Source organism: Mastomys coucha, unplaced genomic scaffold (assembly GCF_008632895.1).
Source record: "Mastomys coucha isolate ucsf_1 unplaced genomic scaffold, UCSF_Mcou_1 pScaffold21, whole genome shotgun sequence".
NCBI classification, from domain to species: Eukaryota; Metazoa; Chordata; class Mammalia; order Rodentia; family Muridae; genus Mastomys; species Mastomys coucha.
The window spans coordinates 1,168,053-1,194,896 of record NW_022196904.1 but is presented as its reverse complement, the minus strand read 5'-3'; the positions used below and the strand labels follow the sequence as shown (position 1 = coordinate 1,194,896).

General features: G+C 40.1%; 1 protein-coding gene across 4 annotated transcripts in view; it reads left to right on the top strand.

The window, feature by feature from the left end:
• Lair1 (leukocyte associated immunoglobulin like receptor 1) overlaps nt 1-26,844 on the top strand; it is an 83,886-nt gene that overhangs the window by 35,177 nt on the left and 21,865 nt on the right. For 2 of the 4 annotated variants that reach the window (XM_031385087.1, XM_031385088.1), the window contains one exon: nt 2,177-2,261. The gene's annotated coding sequence lies outside the window, so the exon portion shown is untranslated. Of the gene's footprint in view, nt 1-2,176; nt 2,262-20,144; nt 20,406-22,965; nt 23,089-26,844 lie in introns of those variants that run through there. The other 2 variants (XM_031385090.1, XM_031385089.1) reach the window with 2 other exon arrangements.

Below are 26,844 nucleotides of genomic sequence, written 5' to 3'. Positions count from 1 at the left end.
GCATAAGTGCTTTATGTGTATGCCGTGGCACATGCATGGAGGTCAGAAGAAAATTTTCATGAGTTGGTCCTCTCGTTCTGTCTCATTGAGACAGACTCTCTCTTGCTGTCTTCCTGCTCCCGAGTGATTTTCCTGCTTCTGCATCTCATCTCAATGCAGGAGTGCTGGGATTACAGACATTAGCTACCACATCTGGCTTGTTGTGGGTTTTGGGAATTGAAATCAGGATGTCATGCTTCCTCAGAAACTCAGAAACCTTTGTCTATGGAAGCGTCTCCCCAGCACCCCTCTTCTGCTCCTGACAGAGTTTTGCTCTCAAGGGAATGATTTCCAAGAATGACAGACATGAAGTTGGCACATTACCCCCTCTCATCTGGAAGAGCACAAATTCTGAGATGAACTAGGCTGGTACAGTGCGTGGGTGCCCTTCCTGGCACCTCATGCTATTATGTCTTCTGTCACTCTTCTTGCCAAAAGAGTGCCCCCTATTTCCAGGTGATTTTGACAGGCTTTTAACAGATTAATTACACCACCATATACAGGGCGGGTTAAAGGTAACATCTTAGGAGAAAGCAAGGGGAGTCCACGTAACTTTGTAAATGACAGGTGAGGGTGGAGGTCGTGAGATGTGTGCCGGCCTTGGAGAGTTGTGAGGGGCAGACTTCCATAATTTGCTGAGGTATGAGGAAAAGGAAGTGTGGAGAATAATGCTGGGTTTGACTTTAGACTGCAAAACTAGAAGATTGGAACTCTCATGATTTGACACAGGAATCACCATAGGGAGAGGAGCTTAGGAGCATGCCTGTCTCATTTCCATATTCTCTCTCTCTCTCTCTCTCTCTCTCTCTCTCTCTCTCTCTCTCTCTCTCTCTCTCTCCCTCCCTCCCTCCCTCCATCCCTCCCTCTCCTACCCCCTCTCCCTCTCTCTCTGTCTTTCTCTCTTCTCTCTCCCCTCCTCCCTCCCTCCTTCCAACCCTCACTCTGTTTGTATATATGTAAGACACCACCATGTCTGCATACCTGATACAGTCTTTGCAAATTAAAATAGTTTTTTATGTGTATGTGTGCACGAGTGTGTGCATGCTCAGGTGGTCATGGAGTTCCGAAGAGGGAATTGGATTCCTTGCAATTGTAGTTACAGGAGGTTCTGAGCCACGCGATATGGGTGCAGAGAACCAAGTGCCAGATGCCCTGTATGTTATGGTAACTGCTAGGCCATCTCTTGAGCTCTATTAAAAAATTATGTGCATGGATGTTTTGCCTATATGTAAGTCTTGTACTTCATGCACGTCTAGTGCCCACAGAAGGCAGAAGAGGATACTGGGTCTCCGCTAACTGGAGATACGTGGATGTTGGGAATTGAATCTGAGTCCCCTGGAAGGGTAGCAACTGCTCTTAACAATTAACCACTGAGCCATCTCTCTAGTCCCCAGGTTTTTGGGTTTTTTTGTTTGTTTGTTTTTGTTTTTGTTTTTTTAAATAAGATTGTTACTATGTAACCCAGACTTCTCAATTCTTGATTCTCCTACCTCTCCTGCCTCCTAAGTGGTGGAAGAACAAGTGAGCCCCACCTGTTTTTTTTTACTTTATTTTTATGCTTTAGTTTGAGCCATGTTTTCCTTCCACCAAAACCAAAGTGAATGGTAGGTCCTCCTCACCTCTGTTTCAGTGAGTCTTTTCTACCTATTTGAGTCCACCTTGCTGAGGACCTCATCTCCTGCTTAAGCTCCATAATTCCATTAACTGTCCTGTTCAGCTCTGACATCTCCACCTATCTCCTTTTGTGGCTTTGCTGAAATTCCAGTTCCTGTTCTTTGTTAGCTGTCTTTGTCCTGAGCCAGCTACTTTCACTTTCAGAACCAGCAAACCCCAGACTGTTGTATACTTACCCAAAGTATGATCGCCTTTCTCAACTTCCTTCCTTGTTGTATTTTTATTTACTTATTTAGAGACAGGGTTTCTCTATATAGCCCCAGCTGTTCTCGAACTCATTCTATGGACCAGGCTGGTCTCGAGCTCACAGAGGTCTGCTTGCCTTTGCCTCCTGAGTGCTAGGATTAAAGGTATTCATCACCAGTGCCCAGTTCCTTGCTTATTTTAAAATTGCAAACTTTTGCTCTTTCTGTCTTGAGAGACTCCAATGTATGATGTCTTGTTTGTTCTTTTTCCCTGTCAGGATCCAGCCTCAACACAGGATCAGAGTTCTCAACTGGAAGCAGGGACATCTGGAAGGCACATAATAGACACAGACTACATTTTAGGTACAAACTGACAGGCAATTTTTCAAGGCTTAAGCTCTCTCTCTCTCTCTCTCTCTCTCTCTCTTTCTCTCTCTCTCTCTCTCTCATTCGCAGCTTAAGACTGCACACACTCTGCATTCTCCTGTGCACTTTTCTTTTCTCGAATTCCCACACTCCTACACACCTCCGTGTGTTCCCCTTTCACTCACACATATACTCTTCACACACATCTCACACATACCACATGCACTCTCCTTTCATTCACACACATTCTCCATACACATTCTCTCTACTCACTCTTCACATTCTCTCTCACATTCTCTTCACTCACTCTTCACATTCTCTCTCACGTTATCTCCACTCACTCTTCACATTCTCTCTCACGTTCTCTCTACTCACTCTACACTTACCTCATGCACACCTCACTCTCATCTCACTCACTCTCCACTTGCTCGTCAACCTTTTTTTTGCCCCAGTCTTTTATTGATACTCCAAAAGCAGGTAGGAAAAAAAAAAAGATATTGTATAATCATTGCCAAATCAAATTCCAAGGAATAACCACATCCCACAAAGAATCAAGAATTACAATTGTCCCCCAAGTTTCAAGCTTCCCCTATTCCCAGGCCTAAGGCCCAAATAATAATAATCGCAAACTTATCATTATTTAAACTTTGACTTATTATACTTCAGAGCTCAGAGCTCTGAGGCCAGCTACTTGCATTTTTCTTTGAAGCCCTAATGATAAGTGACATGGGCAAAGCTGCCAGGCTGTGGCCAGAAAGAATCAAATTAACCCTTAACTCAGTAGTTCTGCTAACTTTCTGTTTCTGTACATTGCACAAAATGACTCTCCTTAGAGTCCCAATGTTTTGACTTAGTTTTACTAATATATAATTTTATGCATTCTATACTTTCTTATCTAGGAACCACTCTTAAATGTTGTGCAAAACTTACTTCATAACTTCAATAGTTTTTTCTTTTCTTGGGGTCCCAATGTTGGCTCTATTTAATTTTCTAATAATTCCTTCAAACTTTCTTTGCAAGTCCTACATGAATCTAGATCTACCGTTGTGCAGTTATTACATTGTTTCTAAGATGAGAACATACAGCATGCACCTGTTAGGTGCATTAGGACTGTTCTGTGCTGTGCCCCTATGCCTCAATGTTTAATTGTTTAAGAATCACTACATCAAGGAACACTTAGTTTCACAGAATTCAGCAGAACAGAAGGAGAAAGAAATAGAAGAGTCAGATATAATAGAATAATTACGCACACCAAGGCCAACTGAAAAGCAGTCATGCACAAATGAAATCTATACAGCCGTTGTCCAGGGCTAAGGTTAGGAGAAATGAACAACTGTTTTCCTTTTTTACAAAAGGAGCTGCCACAGGCTACTGAGATGTCCCTATCCTAGCCTAATGTGAGCAGTACCTTATTTCAGATGGCAGGTCCTCTGGAGGGATGTGTCTCATGCTTCTCAGGGTCTCAGATGCCATTCTTTCTTTCTTTCTTTCTTTCTTTCTTTCTTTCTTTCTTTCTTTTTTCTTTTTTTTTTTTTTTTTTTACAAGGAGCTGCTGTGGAACATTCTGAGATGTTTCCATCCCAGCCTGCTGCTAGCAGTCGCTATCATGGCATACTATCCACAGCATTTCCCCATTCTTTTCAGTGTTGGAGATAAAGCCCAGGGGCTGAAACATGCCAAGGCAACTTGCTTTATCACCAAGCTGCACCTCCATTCATTAAAAAATTAATTGTTTTATATGTATGAGTATTTTGCCTTTAACTATATCTATGCACTATATATGCATCTGGCACCCCTGGAAAGCAAAAGAGGGTGTTGGATCTCCTAGAACTAGAGTTACAGATGGTTGTGAGCTGCCATGTGTGTTGGGAATCACATCTGGATTCTCTCTGACTCGCCATCCATTTTTTTCAACAGTGAAAAGCTTCGTTCATAGTAAGCTAAGCTGTAGTTTAGGACAGTTAAGAACAAACTACAGGATGGCTTGTCAGCAACTTTGTCATAGAAAAAGGAGGAAGTAGTCAGAATCAAAATGAATTGTTGACATAATGGTACACAAAACCAGAAGGTCATCTTTTTGAACCCAGCCTGAACTGCATAGCAAAATCTGTTCTCAAACATCTCCTTCCAGAAAATGGAGTCTTGGGGCTGGGGATGTAGTTCAGTTAGAAGAGGGCTTACACTTAGCATGTATGAAGCAAGCCTTTGGTTGTAGCTCTACTACAGCCTGAAGTGGAAGTGGTGGTGAACTCCTACAAAAACTCAAGACATGGAGGAGGCGGGATGATCAGAAGTTCCTTGGGTTCATAGAGAGTTCTAGGCCAGCCTGAGCTACACAGGCTTTGAGAAATCAGCCCAACTCCATTTTGTAGTCAGGAACCAGTTTGATACTGTAGCTCAGTGAGGTTTCTGTTTACTGTAAAACAGAATCTTGGGGTTGGGCTATATCTACCCCTATAATCACAAAATATCCTTAACAAATGTTCTGGGAAATTTTTCTTAAAAGCTTGGTCTTTGCTGAGAGAATAAGAATGTGGGCCACTCTTCATTACAGAAAGAACACCATTTGAAGACCATTTTTCTGTTTAATCTCTTAAAAACCATGAATATCAATTTGGAGGTATGAGACATTTGGCATTTCTTAAATTAGTATTGAAGAAAAAGCCATCATTTTTAATTCAGCCAAGATGTCAGTTTTTGTTTTTATTAATGACATGACTACATATTTATTGAGTGATGTGTGCTATTTTTATACAAGGATACCTGTGCAATAATCAAATTAGGGTATATATTTCCAGTAAAATTTTGCATAACTCAAAAATTAAGAAACTTTCACAGCTCTGAAGACAGCAGTGGAGCTCCAATCAGCAGAGAGTAGTGGGACATAAGGACTGGAAGGGTGGAATTGGTGACAGTGATGGTGGTTTTTTGCACATAGAGCCACAGGGGAGATGGTACCCAGGACCCTCAAGTATGGAAGGTGAGAACTTGTAATGATGAGAGTACTGACAGAAATAAAAAATGGAGATCCAAAGTGAGAGACTGGGAATGGGGCTTCTACTGTGGTTATTGATGTAGAAATGGTTGAGTACCGTTTCCTAAAGACTCTTGACTTGGGGCTTTCTGCATCTTCAGGAATCCCAGAAAGAGTGACACTGGAGGCATGAATTCTGCTTGACAAGGCAGCTTACTCCCATATGGACAAACAGGACCCTGGTGTTTCTGGTTACAAATATCCCAGGGAACATGACTAAAGAGAACAATATCTCCTCATCTCCTAGTGCAGTCCACACTGAGAATCTGGTCAAAGGATCATAGTCATTACTGTAGTCAGCTTTTCCCATTAACATAAATCCAGGTGAAAATAACTAATCTATAGGATTCATATCAGAGAAAACAAAAAATTGTGGAAAAAGGAAGGAGGAACTTCAACCCAAAAGACTCACATATTCCAACAGATGCAAAAAGATGCCACACACAGGAGTAAAAACTCCACTCTGACAAGCCATTACTTCACAACATCAGAAAACAAAGAGGATGATGTAACTAGATTGCCAGATCAAGGTTTTGGTGTACTACTATTAGGCAGTTTTAAACACTGTGATGGTTAGAAGCCATATTTCTAGTTTCTCACTTTGGATCTCCATTTTTGATTCCCTTCAGTACTCTCATCATTGCAAGTCATGATTGGCCCAGGAAGTGGCACTATTAGGAGGTGTGGTCTTGTTGGAGTAGGTGTGTCATTGTTAGGAAGTGTGTCATTGTGGGCATGAGCATTAAGGCCCTCATCCTAGCTCCCTGGGAGATAGTCTTCTCCTGTTTGCTTTCAGAACAAGATGTAGAACCCTTAGCTCCTCTTGCGTCATCCCTACCTGGACACTGGCATGCTCCCACCCTGATGATAACAGGCTGAGTCTCTGAACCTGTAAGCCAGCTCCAATTAAATGTTGTCCTTATAAGACTTGCCTTGGTCATGGTGTCTATTCATAGCGGTAGAGCCCTAACTAAGACAAACACCAAGTAGAGGAATCAAATAGAATTTAGCCCAAAGAATAAAAACGAGAGTTCTGAAACCATTTAACACAAAGAGAAGGAAGTTTCCAGAGGGTACGAATGAAATCGTAGCTTGGTGTAAAAAATTTAAATGTGAGGGCTTGCTGACAGGAGCTTGATATGTCTGTTCTCCTAAGAGGCTCTACCAGAGCCTTATCGATACAGATGTGGATGCTTGTAGCCAAGATTGAGCACAGATGGAGGATATATGGAAAGGACTGAAGGGGTTGAAGGGGTTTGCAACCCCATAGGAAGAAGAAAAATATCAACCAACCAGACCCCGGCCCCACCAGAGCTTTCAGGGACTAAACCACCAAACAAAGAGTACACATAGAGGGACCCATGGCTCCAGCTGCATAGGTAGCAGAGGATGGCCTTATCTGGCATCAGTGAGAGGGGAGGCTCTTGGTCCTATGAAGGCTTGATGTCCCAGTGTAGGGGAATGCTAGGGTGGTGAGGCAGGAGTGGGTTGGTGGGTTGGGGAGCACCCTCATAGAAGCAGGAGGAGTGGGATAGGGGGTTTGCAGAGGGGAAACCAGGAAACGGGATAACATTTGAAATGCAAATAAATAAAATAACCAGTAAAACATTAAAACAATTAAAATGTGGAGAAAAACAGCAAAAAGGAAAGAGAAACACTGCAAAGAACTATATGGAAATTCTGGAAATAAAAACATTGATCAATAAAACAATGTAATATGAAGCATTGCTGTCTGATAAAATTACACAGAAAAAATACTAAACTATTACAGATGAACAAGATTAATATAATAATACATATATAAGTATATAAAGAAAATTTAAGCAAGAGCATGACCAAAAATTTTAAGACACATTCAAAAGACAAAATCTACAAATATCTTGGATAGAAGAATAAAATCAAATTGTTGAAACAAGCTTTCCTATGAGATTATTGTCAATAGTTTCCCACACCCTAGAAAATTAATAGACATCCAAACAGAGGAAGCATTCTTAACTTCAAATACGTGGTATCAGAAAAAAAAATCCCTCTATGACATACCATAATTAAAATTCAAATAAAGTGACATTGAAAACTATAAGTGAAAATACAAAGTCACATATAAAGATGGAAACACTAGAGTAACATTGGGTCTGTTGTCCACAATACTACAAGCTAGGAGAGAATGAAACAATGAACTTCAAACTTTAAAACGAAATAATCACCAACCAATGTTTCTATATCCAATAAATTATCTATTTAAGGCAATTTAAAAGCAGAGTTAAGGCAACTCTAAAATACCCATTGTTACTGTGCATTTGTGTGCATGATTCATATGTAAGTATCAGTGGGCATGTTCCGTGGTGTGCACATGGAGATCAGAAGATAACTGTTAGGAGTCAGTTCTCTAACTCCCCATCTTAATTCTTCAGCATTCCTCCCCATCTTAGGCTTATAAGCCATTTTACAGTAAGGACAAACGAGGTTCATTCCTGTTTATGATTAAACCTCTATTTCTGCAGGACTGGGCCATGCCCCACCTGTAACTTTAACTAAAAATGGTTCTACATTGCCTTTTCCAGGAATGGAAATCATGTTTTTGTTTCACAAAGTTGTTTATAATCATCTTGCAACCCTACCTCTGTTTCAATAAGGTTGTTATAACTATCTTGTTATGACTACCTGTTGTTACGCCCTCCTTGTAACCATGTCTGTGTTTCAGGAAGTTGTTAGGACTAACTTACGTTTTGGTCTGATAACTGTACCTATTTGACCCACCAAATCTCATATTTGGAAATCCCCTTCCTCTGAGCTAAACAGCCTTGTCTCCCTCACACCCAAAGCTGACCTCTCAAACCCTGCCATAGTGTGTGGCAGCCTGTGCCCATGAATAAGAAAGGCTGCCTCCGTTGATGGCTTGCTTTAGTTAATTTGGCCATGATGATTTGGAGCAGTGGTATTTCCCCTCCATCTTGGGGCTTAACACCTCCACTGTGGAATCAGAAACGCAACTCAGTTCACAGAGCTACACTGGGGCAGGGGGCCCTCACCCACTAGCTTTTTGTTTAATCTTCTCTATAAACTGAAACACTGTTGGGTAAGGTAAGGAGAAACAGGTGCTTTTTTTTCTCCTCCTAATTTTGACTAAACCTGCAAATAAATGCATTTCGCTTAACCCACTAAAATTAAAGACAAAAAAAACCCACCTAGTCAGATATTTCTGGGAGCCAAATTTCTACCAGCCTGCTTCTCTGGGTTTAGCTGTATGTTTGTTCAAATATCCACAGTTGACATCTTGATTCAGGTACCTGAATTTGGTTCTAGAAGGCAAGGACCTCCTCCCTGATTAAACTACTATTTTTCTTCATTTAATAAAGGTAAGAGGTAAGGATAAGATGTCTGCACAGGTTGCAATCCAGCTCCATGTCTTCATGCAAAACATTTTTCAAATGAATGAAGCCCCTGAACTTCAGTATGCTCATCTACAAAAAGGTCTCATAATGGAAACAGTTTTATCACAATAGAATAAAAATTGAAGTTGGACACTGTGGGACATGCCTGTTATCCCAGTATGCTGGGAGCAGAGGCAAGACTGTCATAATTTTGAGGCAAGCCTGGGTGGTATGGTGTTCTGTAGTGAGATTCAAGTAAACTGCCTGGAGGGGATTTAAAGATATGCCTGACATACAGAAAGAGCTAGGAGGCATCAGCTGTTATTTTTATTGCCTCCCACAATTCTGTTTCCATTAAGTGGTACCAGTTATATATTTAGACAAAGAACATGATTGTGCAATATGTATGCCTATAGTTTTTCTTATTTTCTTAAAAATGAAATCCCAAATCACCAGAGAAGCCTCTTAATGCAGTGGGCATCAGTTAATGTAGAAGTCTGTAATTGGCTAAAGTGGATAGTGATGGTGGGGAGCTAAGCCTTCAGTGGGGCATCCATATCAGCCTCTGCAGGGCTCACATCAACAGTGGGACTGGAGAAATGGGTCAGTAGTAAAGAGCACTTGTAGCTCATGCAGAGGCCCTGGGTTTGGTTCCTAGTAGCAACATGGTGGCTTCCAACCATTGTCTGTAATGCCAATGCCAAGGAATCTGATGCCCTTTTCTGGCTTCTGTAGGCACTGTATGCATGTGATGTACATAAATGTAGGCAAAACAAGTGTAAGATTGAGACAAATACATATTAAAAAAGTAAAGAATGTCATAGGAGAGGGGGGCAAAAGATTGTTAAGAGTAAGAGAATGGAGAGATGTGCAAAAAGATGTTGTCATCTGGATAGAGTGAACTCACTGCAGCTGTGGTTATCTTCACAAGGCCTGCACAAGGTTGGGCCTTGTCTTAGTTAGGGCCTTACTGCTGTGAACAGACACCATGACCAAGTCAACTCTTATAAGGACAACATTTAGTTAGGGCTGTCTTACAGGTTCAGAGGTTCAGTCCATTATCATCAAGGCAGGAGCATGGCAGCATTTTGACAGGCATGGCATAAGAGGAGCTGAGGGTTCTACATCTTCATCTGACAGCCAGTAGGAGAAGACTGGTTTTCAGTCAGCTAGAAGGGAGGTCTTAACGCCCATGCCCACAGTGACACACTTCCTACAACAAGGCCACATCTACTCCAACAAGGCCACATCTCCTAATAGTTCCACTTTCTGGGCCAAGCATATTTAAACCACCACAGGCCAATCAATGTTTTACTGCTGATGGGAGATGGGCTTCATTGGTGCTGTTGGTAATTAGCAGTTGTGGGGAGAGGGAGTGTCAGCTTCTTCAGTGGTGTAACCACTGATAGGTTTCCCTTGCTCCAGTAAATATGCACCCTTTCCTGATCCTGGAGCAAGCAACCCTAATTCAATACAGTGGATCATACACCAAGGAGACATTGCTTTAGAAAGGGGACTTGGTAAAAAGGGTTTCAATGGAAGAAGAAGAGGATGAGAAGGCGTGAAAATGGCCAAATTTATTAATGTAAATGCCTGAAACTGTTCAAAACAATGAAGAGAGATCTCAAATATTCCCTTAGGCTATTAAGGCATCCTTCTCATTATCACTTACATTTGGAATTTACTCAACTCTCAGAGCCTTGATTTTCCTAACTTCTGGCCCTGGCTGAGCTGCTTCAGTGTCCCCAGCCTTCCTCCTTGCTTCCCCCTGGGCCAGCTCACCACTTCTCAAACTACACATTTCTGCAACAGCAGCAAGATCTTCCTGACATCTTCATCAAGCACAAGTTTTTTTTCCCTTTTTTTATTACATATTTTCTTTATTTACATTTCAAATGATATCTCCTTTCAGGCTTTCCCCTCTTAAAAAAAAAACAAAAAACAACAACAAAAAAAACCAACCCTTCCCCCTGTTCACCAACTCACTCTCTCCAGCTTCCTGGCCCTGGCATTCCCCTACATTGGGGCATAGAACCTACACAGGACCAAGGGCCTCTCCTCCCACTGATGACTGACTTGGCCATCCTGTGGTACATATGCTGCTAAAGCCATTAGTCCCACCATTAGTCCAATCTTTGGTTGGTACTTTAGTCCCCAGGAGCTCTGAGGGTACTAGTTAGTTCATATTGTTGTTCATCCTAAGCGGCTGCAAACCCTTCAGCTGCTCGGATCCTTTCTCTAGCTCCTTCATTGAGGACCCTGTGCTCAGTCCAATGGATGGCTGTGAGCCTCTACTTCTGTATTATTTGGGTAGTGTCAGAGCCTCTCAGGAGACAGCTATATCAGGCTCCTGTCAGCCTGCACTTGCTGGCATCCAAAATAGTGTCTGGATTCGATGATTGAATATGGGAGGATTCCCAGGTGGCCCAGTCTCTGAATTGTCATCCCTTTAATCTCTACAACTCCTTCCATGGGTATTTTGTTCTCTTTTCTAAGGAGGAATCAAGTATCCATACTTTGGTCTTCCTTCTTCTTGAGTTTCTTGTGGTTTGTGGATTGTATTTTGGGTATTCCGATCTTCTGGGCTAATATCCACTTATCAGTGAGTGCATACCATGTGTGTTCTTTTGGGATTGGGTTACCTCACTCAGGGTGATATTCTCCAGATCCATCTCCATTTCCCTAAGAATTTCATAAACTCATTGTTTTTAATAGCTGACTAGTACTTCATTGTGTAGATGTACTACATTTTCTGTATCCATTCCTCTGTCGAGGGACATCTGGGTTCTTTCCAATTTCTGGCTATTATAAATAAGGCTGCTATGAACATAGTGGAGCATGTGTCCTTATTACATGTTGGAGCATCTTCTGGGTATATGCCCAAGAGTGGTATATCTGGGTCCTCAGGGAGTACTATGTCCAATTTCCTGAGGAATTGCCAAACTGATTTCCAGAGTGGTTCTACCAGCTTGCAATCCCACCTACAATGAAGGAGTGTTCCTCTTTCTCCACAACCTCACCAGCATCAACCTCACCAGCATCTGCTGTCACCTGAGTTTTTTATCTTAGCCATTCTGACTGGTATGAGGTGGAATCTCAGGGTCATTTTGATTTGCATTTCCCTGATGACTAAGGATTTTGAACATTTTTTAGGTACTTCTCAGCCATTCGGTATTCATCAGTTGAGAATTCTTTGTTCAGCTCTGTACCCCATTTTTTAATAGGGTTATTTGGTTCTCTGGAGTCTACCTTCTTGAGTTCTCTGTATATATTGGATATTAGCCCTCTATTGGATATAGGATTGATAAAGATCTTTTCCCAATCTGTTGGTTGCTGTTTTGTCCTATTGACAGTGTCCTTTGCCTTACAGAAGCATTGTAATTTTATGAGGTCCCATTTGTCAATTCTCTTTTTGTTTGTTTGTTTGTTTGCTCTTTCGAGACGGGGTTTCTCTGTAAAGCCCTAACTGTCCTGGAACGGACTGACAAATGGGCCGGGTGGTGGTAGCACACGCCTTTAACCCCAGCACTTGGCAGTCTGCCTTAGAGCTTGAGCTGTTGGTGTTCTCTTCAGGAAATTTTCCCCTGTGCCCATGTGCTCGAGGCTCTTAGAGCCCCTACTTTCTTTTCTATTAATTTCAGTGTATCTGGTTTTATGTGGAGGTCCTTGGTCCACTTGGACTTGAGCTTTGTACAAGGAGATAGGAATGATCTGATTTGCATTCTTCTACATGCTAACTGCCACTTGAGCCAGCACCATTTGTTGAAAATGCTGTCTTTTTTCCAGTGGATGGTTTTAGGTCCTTGATCAAGGATCAAGTGACCATAGGTGTATGGGTTCATATCTGGGTCTTCAATTCTATTTCATTGATCTACCTGCCTGTCACTGTACCAATACCATGCAGTTTTTTATCACAATTGCTCTTTAGTACAGCTTAAGATCCAGGATAGTGATTCCACCAGAGGTTCTTTTATTGTTGAGAATAGTTTTCACTATCCTAGGCTTTTTGTTATTCCAGATGAATTTGCAAATTGCTCTTTCCAAGTGTGTGAAGATTTGAGTTGGAATTTTGATAGGGATTGAATTGATTCTGTAGATTGCTTTCCGCAACATGGCCATTTTTACTATATTAATCCTGCTAATCCATGATCATGGAAGATCTTTCCATCTTCTGAGATCTTCTTCGATATCCTTCTTCAGAGACTTAAAGTTCTTGTCATACAGATACTTGCTTAGTTAGAGTCACACCAAGGTATTTTATATTATTTGTGACTATTTGTGAAGGGTGTTGTTTCCCTAATATCTTTCTCAGTCTGTTTACCCTTTGTGTATAGGAAGGCCACTGATTTGCTTGAGTTAATTTTATATCCAGCTACTTTGCTGAAGTTGTTTATCAGCTGTAGGAGTTCTCTGGTGGAATTTTTGGAGTCACTTAAGTATACTATCATATCACCAGCAAATAGTGATAATTTGACTTCTTCCTTTCCAATTCGTATCCCTTTGATCTCCTTTTATTGTTTTATTGCTCTGACTAGGACTTCAAGTACAATATTGAATAGGTAGGGAGAGAGTGGGCAGCCTTGTTTAGTCCCTGATTTTAGTGGGATTGCTTCAAGTTTCTCTCCATTTAGTTTGATGTTGGCTACTTGTTTTCTGTATATTTCTTTTATTATGTTTAAGTATGGGCCTTGAATTCCTGATCTTTCCAAGACTTTTATCATGAAGGGATGTTAGATTCTTTCAAATGCTATCTCCACATCTAAGAGATGATCATATGGTTTTTTTCCTTTGAGTTTGTTTATACAGTGAATTATGTTGATTGATTTCCATATATTGAACCATACCTGCATCCCTGGGATGAAGCCTACTTGATCATGATGGATGATTGTTTTGATGTGTTCTTTGATTCGGTTTGCAAGAATATCATTGAGTATTTTTACATCGATATTCATAAGGGAAATTGGTCTGAAGTTTTCTTTGTTTCTGGGGTCTTTGTGTGGTTTAGGTATCAGAGTAATTGTGACTTCATAGAACGAATGGGGTAGAGTGCCATCAGTTTCTATTTTGTGGAATAGTTTGAGGAGTATTGGTATTAGGTCTTCTTTGAAGGTCTGATAGAACTCTGCACTAAACCCATCTGGTCCTGGGCTTTTTTTTTGGTTGGGAGACTATTAATGACTGTTTCTATTTCACTATTGGATATGGGACTGTTTAGGTCATTTATCTGATCTTGATTTAACTTTGGTACCTGGTATCTGTCTAGAAAATTGCCCATTTCATCCAGGTTTTCCAGTTTTGTTGAGTATAGGCTTTTGTAGTAGGATCTCATGATTTTTTGGATTTCCTCAGTGTCTGTTGTTATGTCTTCCTTTTCATTTCTGATTTTGTTAATTAGGATACTGTCTCTGTGCCCTCTAGTTAGTCTGGCTAAGGGTTTATTTATTTTGTTGATTTTCTAAAAGTACCAGCTCCTGGTTTGGTTGATTCTTTGTATAGTTCTTTTTGTTTCCATTTGGTTGATTTCGGCCCTGAGTTTGATTATTTCCTGCCATGGACTCCTCTTGGGTGAATTTTCTTCTTGTTGTTCCAGAGCTTTCAGATGTGCTGTCAAATTGTTTGGGTATGCTCTCTCCAGTTTCTTTCTGGAGGCACTCAGAGCTATGAGTTTTCCTCTTAGCACTGCTTCCATTGTGTCCCGTAAGTTTTGGTATGTTGTGGCTTCATATTTATTAAACTCTAAAAAGTCTTTAATTTATTTCTTTATGTTTTCTTTGGCTAAGTAGTTATTGAGTAGAGTATTATTAAGCTTCCACGTGTATGTGGGCTTTCTATTGTTTATATTGTTATTGAGGAGCAGCCTTACTCTGTGGTGATCTGATAGGATGCAAGAAATTATTTCAGTATTCTTGTGTCTGTTGAGGCCTGTTTTGTGACTGATTATATGGTCAGTTTTGGAGAAGGTACCATGAGGTGCTGAGGTATATCCTTTTGTTTTAGGATATAATGTTCTATAGATATCTGTTAAATCCATCTGTTTCATAACTTCTGTTAGTCTCACTGTGTCTTTGTTTAATTTGTGTTTCTATGATCTGTGCATTGATGAGAGTGGGGTGTTGAAATCTCCCTCTATTATTGTGTGCAGTGCAATGTGTGCTTTGAGCTTCAGTAAAATTTCTTTTATGAATGTAGATGCCTTTGCATTTAGAGTGTAGAGGTTCAGAATTGAGAGTTCATCTTGGTAGATCTTACCTTTGATGAATATGAAGTGTTCCTCCTCATCTTTTTTGATCATTTTAGGCTGAAAGTCAATTTTGTTCGATATTAGAATGACTACTCCAGCTTTTTTTCTTGGGACTATTTGCTTGGAGGATTGTTCTCCAGTCTTTTATTCTGAGGTAGTGTATGTCTCTGTTACTGAGGTGGGTTTCTTGTATGCAACAAAATGTTGAGTCCTGTTTATGTACTCAGTCTGATAGTCTATGTTTTTTTTTAATTGGGGAATTGAATCCATTGATAGTAATAGGTATTAAGGAAAAGTAATTGTTGCTTCCTGTTATTTTTGTTGTTAGAGTTGGAATTCTGTTCATGTGGCTATCTTCTTTTAGTTTTGTTGGAGGATTACCTTTTTGCTTTTTCTAGGATGTAGTTTCCCTCCTTGTGTTGGAGTTTTCCATTTAGTATCATTTGAAGGGCTGGATTTATGGAAAGATACTGTGTAAATTTGGTTTTGTCATGGAATACCTTGGTTTCTCCATCTATGGTAATTGAGAGTTTAGCTGGGTATAGTAGCCTGGTCTGGCATTTGTGTTCTCTTAGGGTCTGTATGACATCAGCACAGGATTGTCTTGCTTTCATAGTCTCTGAAGAAAAGTCTGGTGTATTTCTGATAGTTCTGCCTTTATATTTTATTTGACCTTTTTCCCTCACTGCTTTGATTATTCTTTCTTTGTTTTGTGCATTTGGTATTTTGATTATTATGTGGTGGGAAGAATTTCTTTTCTGGTCCAAACTATTTAGAGTTCAGTAGGCTTCTTGTATGTTTATGGGAATCCCTTTCTTTAGGTTAGGAAAGTTTTCTTCTATAATTTTGTTGAAGATATTTATTGACCCTTTAATTTGGAAGTCTTCACTCATCTATATCTATATCCTTAGATTTGGTCTTCTCGTTGTGTCCTGGATTTCCTGGATGTTTTGGGTTAGGAGCTTTTTGCTTTTTGCATTTTCTTTGACTGTTGTGTCAATGTTTTCTAAGCTGTCTTCTGCACCTGAGATTCTCTCTTCTGTTTCATGTATTCAGTTGGTGATGCTTGCATCTATGGCTCCTTACTTCTTTCCTAGGTTTTCTATCTCCAGAGTTGTCTCTCTTTAGGAATTATTGTTTCTACTTCCATTTTTAGATCCTGAATGGTTTTGTTCAGTTCCTTCACCTTTTTGGTTGTGATTTCCTGTAATTTTTAAGGGATTTTTCTGTTTCCTCTTTGAGGGCTTGAACCTGTTTATATGTGTTCTTCTGTATTTCTTAATGGGAATTACTTATGTCCTTCTTAAATTCCTCTATCACCATCATGAGATAAGATTTTAGATCCAAATCTTGATTTTTTGATGTGTTGTGGTATCTAGGACTTGCTCTGGTGGGAGTACTAGATTCTGATGATGCCAGTAGTCTTGGTTTCTGTTGGTAAGATTCTTGTGTTTGCCTTTTGTCATCTGTTAATCTCTGGTGTTAGACCTATCTGGTGTTAGTTGTCTGCTGTCTCTGGCTGGAGCTTGTTCCTCCTGTGGGTCTGTAAGGTCTGCAAGCCTGTGTCATCACACTTGGGAAATCAGCTGTCCCCTGGTAAGGCATTTTGCAGAGGATTGTGGATCATCCTTCCCTCCTGGGTGCAGAGGTACATAGAAAGGACCCATTCCCAGCTGCTCTGCTGCTTTTGCTGCCTGTGCCTATAGGCTGGTTCCCACCTTAGAACGTCATTGGAGAGAAAATGGTGATCTTGCCTGAGAACTGGGTCAGAGCGCTCCCTGGAGATAAGCTCTCCACTTTTGGGAAAGGTGCACAGAGGGCTGTGGATCAGCCATCCCTCCTAGTTGTTAATGGAGGTAGACAGGACCCTGTCCCAGCTTCTCCATTGCTTCTGCAGCCTGTGCCTCTTGGCTGGTACTCCCAAGTTTTTGTTGTATTTTATTTTAGTTTAGTTTTGCATTTACACAGGATGGATATCTTTCCCACTAGTGGACTGGCTGCACCTTCTACAGTGGCTCATTGTATGTCTGAAGGACAGCCTGGAGTCTGTAACACTGTGCAGTGTTCTCCTTCAAGCAGCTGCTAAAAGGATGACTGTAACCCTTCTCCTGCCAAGCTGTAGACTCCCCCCTTCTCCTCTGAGCAGGTGGAAGCACCCTGGGTACCCCCTTTCTGGCACTTCAAGTCTTTGTGAGGATAGGCCCTTCCTCTCCTACTGAGGCCAGACCAGGAAGCCCAAGCTGTAGACTCTTAAATGATTCTAACCAGTGGAATGTGAGCAGGAGTGACTTGTACTATTTCAGTGTTCTAAGAGAGAAATGCTGAACTGGTACACGGGGAGAGGAATTTGTATACACTGCAGTAAGAATAGAAATTTGTGAAATCACCACAGAAATCAATATGGAGACCCCCCCCCCAAAAAAAAAGCCTAAAAATAAAATTACTATTTGTTCCAGCTATACCACTCCTGGTTATATGGCCAAAGAAAAGAAAGTCACCATGCTACAGCAATTCCTGCACATTTATATTTACTATAGCACTATTTACAACAGCCAAGTTGTGGAACAAAACTAGACATCCACCAATGGATAAATGGATAAAGAAAATGTGGCATAAAAACAAAGTGGCATTTTTACCCAGCCATAAAGAGGAATACATTTGTGGCATTGTCAGGAAAATGAGTGGAATTGGAGATCATTGTATTAAGGGAAATAAAATAGACTCAGAAGAACAAATATTATATATGAAATAAAATATATATAAATACACATTTATGTCGGTCTGTGTGTGTGTTTGTGTGTGTGTGTGTGTGTGTGTGTGTGTGTAGGTAATGGGGAATTGAATATGAAAAAAGTACAAGGATATGCATGTGTGAAAACACTATGATTAAACCCATTTACTATAGAAATTTAATAAAAATAAAGATAAAGATAATCAGTGGATATACCATTGTCTCTCTTAGATTCAAGGTCTAGTGAAGTGAAGCCAGAGGAGTCCTGGGTACCTCAGTTACCCCAGGAAGAACTCTACATGCCAGCCTGAATGTTCTACATGGCAGTCTCACACCATGGCAGAATAAAAAAATATATCCCTTTTTATCTTGTTTAAGATTTTATTTCGGGTCAAGTAACATAAAGACAGGCCTATCAGAATTACACCAGACTTCTCACCAGAGACTATGAAAGCTTGAAGATCCTGGGCAGATGTCCTACAGTCCCTACAAGAACACAAATGCCAGCTCTGGCTACTATACCAAGCAAAACTCTCAATTACCATAGGTAGAGAAAACAAGATATTCCATGACAAAACAAAATTTACACAATATCTTTCCACAAATCCAGCCCTACAAAGGATAATAGATGGAAAACATCAACATAAGGAGCAAAACTACACCATAGAAGAGGCAAGAAAGTAATCTTTCAACAAATCCACACAAACCTAATTCCACCTCTCACAACAAAAATAACAGGAAGTGACAATTACTTTTTCTTAATATCTTAATATGAAAATTAATATTACCAATGTATCCTAATCTATTGAAATCCAATAATATGAGGAATTAGAAATTTCTTGATTGTCATCCAATGGTCTCTCTAATTTGGTAATTGGAGAAATAGTTTCAATATTGTACAATCTATATTCACTTTCAGCTTGTTTGTTTGTGACAGTGTCTGGCTGTGTACAACATAAGGGTCTTGAAATCTTACTTCTCCTATCTCAGCATCTCTATTAGCAGTATTGTTTATTTCATGTTTTTACACTATACTATGGTTTTCAGAACAGCTTATATATTTCAAAAGTATTTATATACCCAAAAGAAACATAGGTGATTAACTAGGGAGGTGGCTTGTAAGAGAACAACAAAGAGTGAGACTGAATGCTTTGCTTGACATTTGTAACTCTTGTATCAAGTTTGAAGAGGACTTTATAAGTTACTCTTTCTCTGAGATGAATGCTTTTCCAAATTATCACAGCTAATGAACCAAATTCTTACCCTTACCTAATGTCTGTGCCACCCTCCAAGCAGAACTATTGTTCATTGAAACAGTTGGTGAATGACTTTATGGACAGACCATCTTAATACATACACCATTTCTTATGTGAATGTAACTTGTTCTCTGTGGGCTGAGAATAACGTCACTCACTCAAGTCAAATACTTTTGACCATAGCAGGAACTCTGTGTCCAAAAATCGTGCCTTCAATTCATTTCTTGGTGCAGCAGAACTATCAACTCTCAGCTTAGCTACGATGGAGGTAAAATCCTTTGATGATGTGAGGGTCATTGAAGTACAGCCTTATTACAATGAAATCCAATGTCTAAAAATTGTTCTTAATTTGAGCTTGTACCACATCAAGAGCCAAGATTTTAAACTCTACTAAATACTAAACAAACAAACAAAAAGACTTTATATATTTATGTTCATTTAAGAATATACTAGTAGTGATGTATTATTTTGAAATATACACTTAATATGTTTGGAGTTATTTAAAATTTATATTGAGAAAAATGTATTTTCACTATTGCTAGATGAGAGTCTACATAAGACTGTTAAATGGATGGTTGTTTTATATCAAACAACTTTTATAATATTTATTTTTATTGTTATAATAGTTTATAAATCTTAAGGAATATGAGAAAAAAGATATTGTAAGTATTGAAGGGGTGTCTCTGGGAGGAGTTGGGGTACAAAAGGGAAACAAGAATGTGATTTAATTCTATTTACTTAAAATGTTTTTAAATGTTAACAAATTCAGATAAATTGAAATCATGTAACTTTTTCTCATCCTAATGCAATAAAAGTTAAAAGAATGGTTTTATTTTGAACTATGTGTGCATGTATGCATTTGTGCATATACATATAGGTGCCTGTGGAGGCCAGAAAATGGCATCAGATCGCTTGCAGCTGGAGTTAAAGGCTGATGTACTTTCCTAATGTAGCTTTTTAGAACCAAACTTGGGTCCTTTGCAAGAACAATATAAATTCTTTACTACTTAGCTATCCTTTCTGGGTCTAGCCTGGTTCATTTTTTTAAAGCATATAATATGACTTTAAAACAAACACATAATGTTTGAGGAAGTTTGATATATATCTTTCTCAGACTATCAGTTTCATTAACTTGTGGATTTCAAGTGTGATGTACACATAGATCCAATCTATTCCATAGCCACCACTGTGAAAATGGATAAGTTGATCAGAAAAATGAACAAATCTATATAAGGTTTCATGAAAGGGTAATTGATTTAAGGCTCTCCATTTTATTTTAGGCGTGCCAAGCACAGTGATGCCAAGTTCAAATTTAACTGTGCTTCAAATTCACCAACTGAAATCTCTCTTGGCAGGTCAAGGTCAACCTAGCTGGCACAAACCTGATACGTGGATCAGAGATGGTTTTCATAGAGGTCATGGGCAAGTTCAAGACTATTTTAAGAGAACAGTTCTCCTTAATGTCCCAGTCAAGAGAAAGGGGAACCAAGCCATGTGTGAAACATTTGGTAAGAAAACCACAGTAGTTACGATGTTGGCATCTGATAGCCATAGCCTGTACAGCTGTTGGCCTGGCTGAGGCTATGGGAGACCGCATCATGCCTACTGTGTTTGCTTCCTGGGATTCTCTTGGCATGTTTTAGAATAACCATAGCCTACAAGTTGTGAGTTTCAGAGGTTGCAAAGTCAGATGCCTAGACCCAAGTCCTGCTTTCATCCATGATGTAGAACTGTCCTGGTTCAAGGGGAAAACACAAAGTGACAAAAGGGTAGTTTCTATCCAAGCTTCCTGTTTCCCTGACCACAGATAGAACCAAAAGCTGAGAGGCTAAATCAAGCCTAGATTTTGAGTAAAACACTGAACATTTAAAGTTGGAGTTTCTTTTCAGGGCCAGAGTCCATGTGGTCTGAGAAGAGAATGCAGGTCTTTATACAATAAGGTAGGATGGTCTATCTTCAGTTGGCCCATATCAAGAGAGCCGGTGTTAGAGGAGAAAAGGCTGATAGGGTAACGTTCGAAATGATTTAAGTCTAACTCCCACTTGGAACGCACCAGACTTCAGATTTTAACTCTTCTTGGGATTCATTCTCTTGGCCAACTTTTGGGTTCCATGAATTTTGTCTAGGTAGATAAGACCTTTAGCTTTATTTATTTATTTATTTTTAAAATAAACCTTTTTTAAAAAAAGATTTATTTGTTTATTTTATGTCTATGAGTACACACTGTAGCTGTACAGATAGTTGTGAGCTTCATCTGTTGTTGGGAATTGACTTTTAGGACCTCTGCTCTCTCCGGGCAACCCTGCTTGCTCTAGCCCAAAGATTTATTTATTATTATAAATAAGTACACTGTAGCTGTCTTCAGACACACCAGAAGATGGCATCAGATCACATTACAGATGGTTGTGAGCCACCATGTGGTTGCTGGGACTTGAATTCCGGACCTTCGGAAGAGCAGTCTTACTGGCTGAGCCACCTCAACAGACCTTTAGTTTTATTTATGTACCTCATTCTCTCCCTCTTGCTCTCTTCTTCCCTCCCTCTTTGTGCCTCTCTGTGTGTGTCCTTTTACTTTAGCTCTTGGTTGAAGGGCTATGAAGACCAAAGGCATCTGATCCCCAGGAGCTAGAGTTACAGATGGTTGTAAGTCACCAGCAATGGGCACTAGAATTTGAATTTTGGTCCTCTCTCTGTAAGAGCCTTACACACTTTTAGCTACTAAGCCATCTCTCTAGCTTTGAGAAGAACATTTTAAACTAGGGATAAAGACATTGTTAGAGTCCAGTACAATGCCAAAGTCGCCTATCCTTTCCACAACAGCAGACAATTCAGGATTTTTTCATGTTCACAGCTGATGATTCTGAGTTAGATACACACCTAGCAGTTACCCAGCCTCAGGTTCTACCATTATGTCAGAGAGGGTGTGATGTTAGCTTTAATTGTCAACTAGACACAACTTAGAATCACCTGGGAAAAGACTATCATTGAAGGGATTTCTACATCAGGCTAGCCTGTGGGCATATATATATATATATATATATATATATATATATATATATATATATATATATATGTATATTGATGTGTGGGGGGGAATTGTGTGAATGATGTGTGAAGATTTATCCCACTGTGGGTGGCACCATTCCCTAGTCAGGGGCTCTGGGAGTAAGAGTGAAAAAAGCAAACAACATATGCAAGCAAAAAACACATTTATTTCTCTCTGTCCTCGAAAATAGGTATGATGTGACTGGGTGCTTTAAACTTATGCAATTTTCACTTCTGAGCTGTAACCTGGAGCTATGGACTAAATTAAATACTTTCTCCCCAGAGTTGCTTTCTGTTTTCAGAATATTTTATCAAAGAAACAAGAAGTAGAACTAGAAAAGATAAGAAAATAAATTGTCTAATGTAGAAAATTTGCTGCGTCAAAGTCCAAAGCAAGAACATTGTGACAGAAGAAAATGCCCTTATACACAGCTCTCAGCCTCTATTGTAGAAATGTGTGGCAGCTACTATTAGCTTTGCAGGGATTTGTACTGGTTTCTTGTAGGAGCTTGGGAATCTCTCCTTTTGGTGTTACTTAGAGCTTCAGGCTTACAAGTTCCCACTGAACTTATGTCAAGTTTAGGGTTGTTTATAGAGTGTTACAGTATGTGTTTGCTGTGGTATGAATGTGAAATGGCCCATATGAGCTCATGTTTTGAGCACTTGTTGTCCAGTGAGAAGTTTGTGGAACCTTTGGGACATGATATCTAGTTGATGGACATAGGCTATGATCCCAGTTTCCTGATTCACTAAGATGTGAACAAGACACACTGAGAGTTTTGCTATCACATACCTTCATGTGAGTCCTCAACTTCAGGCACTGAGCTTATGATGAGCAACTGGTAAATCTTGGGTGGTTGGTTTCTGAGAAAGGAGATTCTCATATCTAAGCAAATCTACAAGGGGAAGTGACTTGCTCAGGTCACTGAGACCGCAGAAGACTGAATCAGAGGAGGAACTTACCTCAACATCTGATTTCGCAGACAGTATTTTGAAGCCCTTAAAAAGCCCTCGAAACCAAGTTTTCACTTGTTGGAATGGTCAGATCCAGAGCAGTGGTGACTGTGGACCCTGGTAAAGCTGAGGAGTGGTAGGATTGCAGTTATTGGCTGTGGGGAATCATGTGGTACAGGAGCTGCTGATACGGTAAGACTAATTCTAATTTTTAAAAAGCATATTTTATAAGACCCAACAATCTTGATCCTTGCCGTCTGCTCAAGATATTGAAAAGCTGTGTCTTCACAAATAAACTTGCAAATGGTCTTGGAAAAAAATGTGCATCACTGAGTGAAAGAAGCCCATCCCAAAGGACCACGTATGCTCTGATTTCAATGACAAGATGTTCTGAAGAAGACAAAACTCACAGAGGCAACAAGTAGCTGTGCTTACAGCTTAGAGCAGAGTGCTTGCCTCGTATGTGTAGAGCCTTGGGTCCTGTGATAGTGAATTTTCATCGTCAGCTTGGTGATATTTCCTAATACCTTGGAGACACAACCATGGGTGTGTCTACAAGATAATGATTCTCAACTGTGGGTCAAGACATCTTTGGGTGTCAAGGTTCCCTTTCACGAGATTGCATTTCAAAGATCATACATATCAGACATTCATATTATAATTCATAACAGCAGCAAGATTACAGTTATGAAGTAGCAACAGAAATAATTTTATAGTTTGGGGTCACCACTGTAGGAGGAACGGTATCAAATGAGAACCACTGCTCTAAGGTATCTCCAGAAGAGTGTAGCAGAGCTAAGTGCTCCTGGCACCATCCCATGGATGTAGTCCCCTAGACTGAATTAAGAGTAGAAAGCAAGCTGGGCACCAACATTTACTTCTATCTGCCTCTTGACTGGCAGATATGTGGCCAGCCTCCTCTTGCTCATGATGCTATGACTTTTCTGCCATGATGGATGGTACCCTGGAGCTATGGCCTAAAGAAGACCCTTCCAACCAGGCAGTGGTGGCGAGCGCCTTTAGTCCCAGCACTTGGGAGGCAGAGGCAAATGGATTTCTGAGTTCGAGGCCAGCCTCATCTACAGAGTGAGTTCCAGGATAGCCAGGATTACACAGAGAAACCCTGTCTGGAAAACAAACAAACAAACAAAAACAAAAACCAAAAAAAACCCCACCCTTCTTTAAGTTGCTTTTGTCAGATACTGTGTCGAAGCAATGAGAAAAAAATAACTAACAAAAGTTTCATCCTCAGAAACACACACACACACACACACATACACACACACACACAAACACATGAGAGAGAGACAGACAGAGAAATAAATGGGTCACAGATAGAGAAATAGATATTTTAAAGGGAAACAAACTACTCTGTATGATTCTATAATGGTTACTTGATATTTACCCAACCTACAAGGTACACAGCACAGTATGAACTATAGATCCTGAATGCTAGCAATATGTTCAGTAGGTTTATCAGTTGGAGAATGTCTACCACTCTGGTTGGATAGAGCATGGCAGGAAGTACCCAGGAAACTCTCTTCACCTTCTGGTCAGTTTTTCTGTGAACCTCAAGTTTCTATTAATTTTTTTTGTTTTGTTTTTGTTTGTTTGTTTGTTTGTTTTTGTTTGTTTTTTGTTTTTTTGTTTTTTTGTTTTTTTGTTTTTTTGAGACAGGGTTTCACCGTGTAGCCCTGGCTGTCCTGGAACTCACTCACTCTGTAGACCAGGCTGGCCTTGAACTCAGAAATCCATCTGCCTCTGCCTCCCAAGTACTGGGATTAAAGGCTTGCACCATCACTGCCAGGCAGGGCTATACTGAGAAATCCTGTCTCGAAAAACCCAAAAAATAAAAAAAAAATTAAAAAAAAAATGGATTCAAACTACTGCTCTTCCACGTGTCTGGAGTTCAATTCCTAGCAATCACATGGTGACTCACAACGATCTGTAAAGGGATCCGTTGCCCTCTTCTGGTGTGTCTGAAGAGAGTAACACTGTGCTCATATACAAGAAAGAAAGAAAGAAAGAAAGAAAGAAAGAAAGAAAGAAAGAAAGAAAGAAAGAAAGAAAGAAAGAGAGGAAGGAAGGAAAGAAAGAAAGGGAGGAAGGAAGGAAGAAAGAAAGAAATCTTTTTAAAAGTGAAGTCAAATGAGCCATCTGAGTCTGGTTTCTGCTGGTGGACATTAGTTGGACAGGTGGGCTTGTGAAACTGTAGGCATTGATCACTGTAAAACAAACAAACAAACAAACAAACAAAACTTCTTCAGCTGGATCCCAATTTGGGCTGGTCACTGGACCTCCTTTCCCTCAGTCTCTTCTCCATTTTTGTTCCTGTAGTTCTTTTAGACAGGAACAATTCTGGGTCAGTGTTTTTGACTATGGTGGTGGGGGGAGGAGGAGGAGAAGAGGGAGAGGGGGAGAGGAGGAGAGGGAGAGAGAGGGAGAGAGAAAGAGAGAAAGAGACAGAGAGAGAGAGAGAGAGAGAGAGAGAGAGAGAGAGAGAGAGAGAGAGAGAGAGAGAGAGAGAGATGATTAGTGTTTTGTCAACTTGACACAAGGCAGAATTATTTGAGAAGAGGGAACCTCAATTGAGAAAATACATTTATCATATTGGCCTCTGGGCAAGGCTGTGAGACATTTTCTTGATTAACGATGGGTATGGGTCAGCCTACCACACTGTGAGTAGTGCATCCCTTGGTATGGTGCTCCTGGGTTGTACAGGAAAGAAGACAAAGCAAGCTGTGGGGAGCAAGCCAGTAGGCAGCTCTCCTCCACAGCCTCTCCTTCACCTTGAGTTCAGTTAAAGTCTTATTAGAAGTTCAAGATGAAGCAAACCACTTTTTCTCCAAGTTGTTTTTGCTCAAGGTGTTTTATCACAGCAATAGAAATCCCAGCTAAAACAGAGAAATCCAAAAAATTTGTTCTCTTAATATTTTAACTGCACACTTTACAAATATTGACTACAGGTGCTGTATTGTCTTAGAGTTATTCATATTAATTGACTAAAAGTTTTTGTCTATTGATAAATAACTTCCCCATGTTTTCTCTTCTGGTAGACAACATTCCAAATTTTGCTTTTATGAATTTGACTTTATCTATTTTAGTTTTTTGAGGCAAAAAAAAAAAAAAAGTCTCGCTATATAGCTCAGGTTGGCTCAGAACTCATTATGTAGCTCAGACTGGCCTTGCACTCATGGCAACCCTCCTGCCTCACCCTCTCAAGTGCAAGGGTTACAGGAATGGATCCACATGCTCAGCTTGAATATAGTTACTTTACATATCTCCAATGAGGCGAACAGCTCATCACCTGTCCTCTGGGTCTTGTTCATTTCACTTATTGCCATTTCTTGAAGGTTCAGCCATGGTTTTCACATGGCATCATCATCATCTTCATTCCACTGTCTATGTACACCACATTTTCTTCAACCACTTTCAGAATGATTTCTCTATCACAGATCTTGTGAACAGAATTGCAATGGTTACGCGAGTGCTGACATCTCACTTCCATACTTTTTTCCCCTCTTACTGGCGTTCTATTTTTAATTTCTGTGGGTGTCTGTATGTCTGAAATCGTAATGCTATTTCCAAAGAGGAAGAGCATTCTTTCCTGTAATTTCCACTTTTCCCCCATCTAATCGCATGGAGGGAGGGCATCAGCTTACCCAAGATGATCCTTGACTCATTAACTCAGAGGCAGCATTCCTCAGAACAGTTCAGACCCTGTGTTCTTGTTAACAGTAAAAAAGGATCCCATTTATGCACACTTCTGACAATGTTTATTAGTTTTAAAAAAAAATATTGTCTTTGGCAGTGAGATGGCTCAGTGGGTAAAGATGCTTGCTTCTGAGTCTGACAACCTGAAATTGAGGACCTACACTGTAGAAGGAGAGAAATGACTTTGGTGAGGTGTTCTTTCTCTGACTACTACATTCTCTCTCTCTCTCTCTC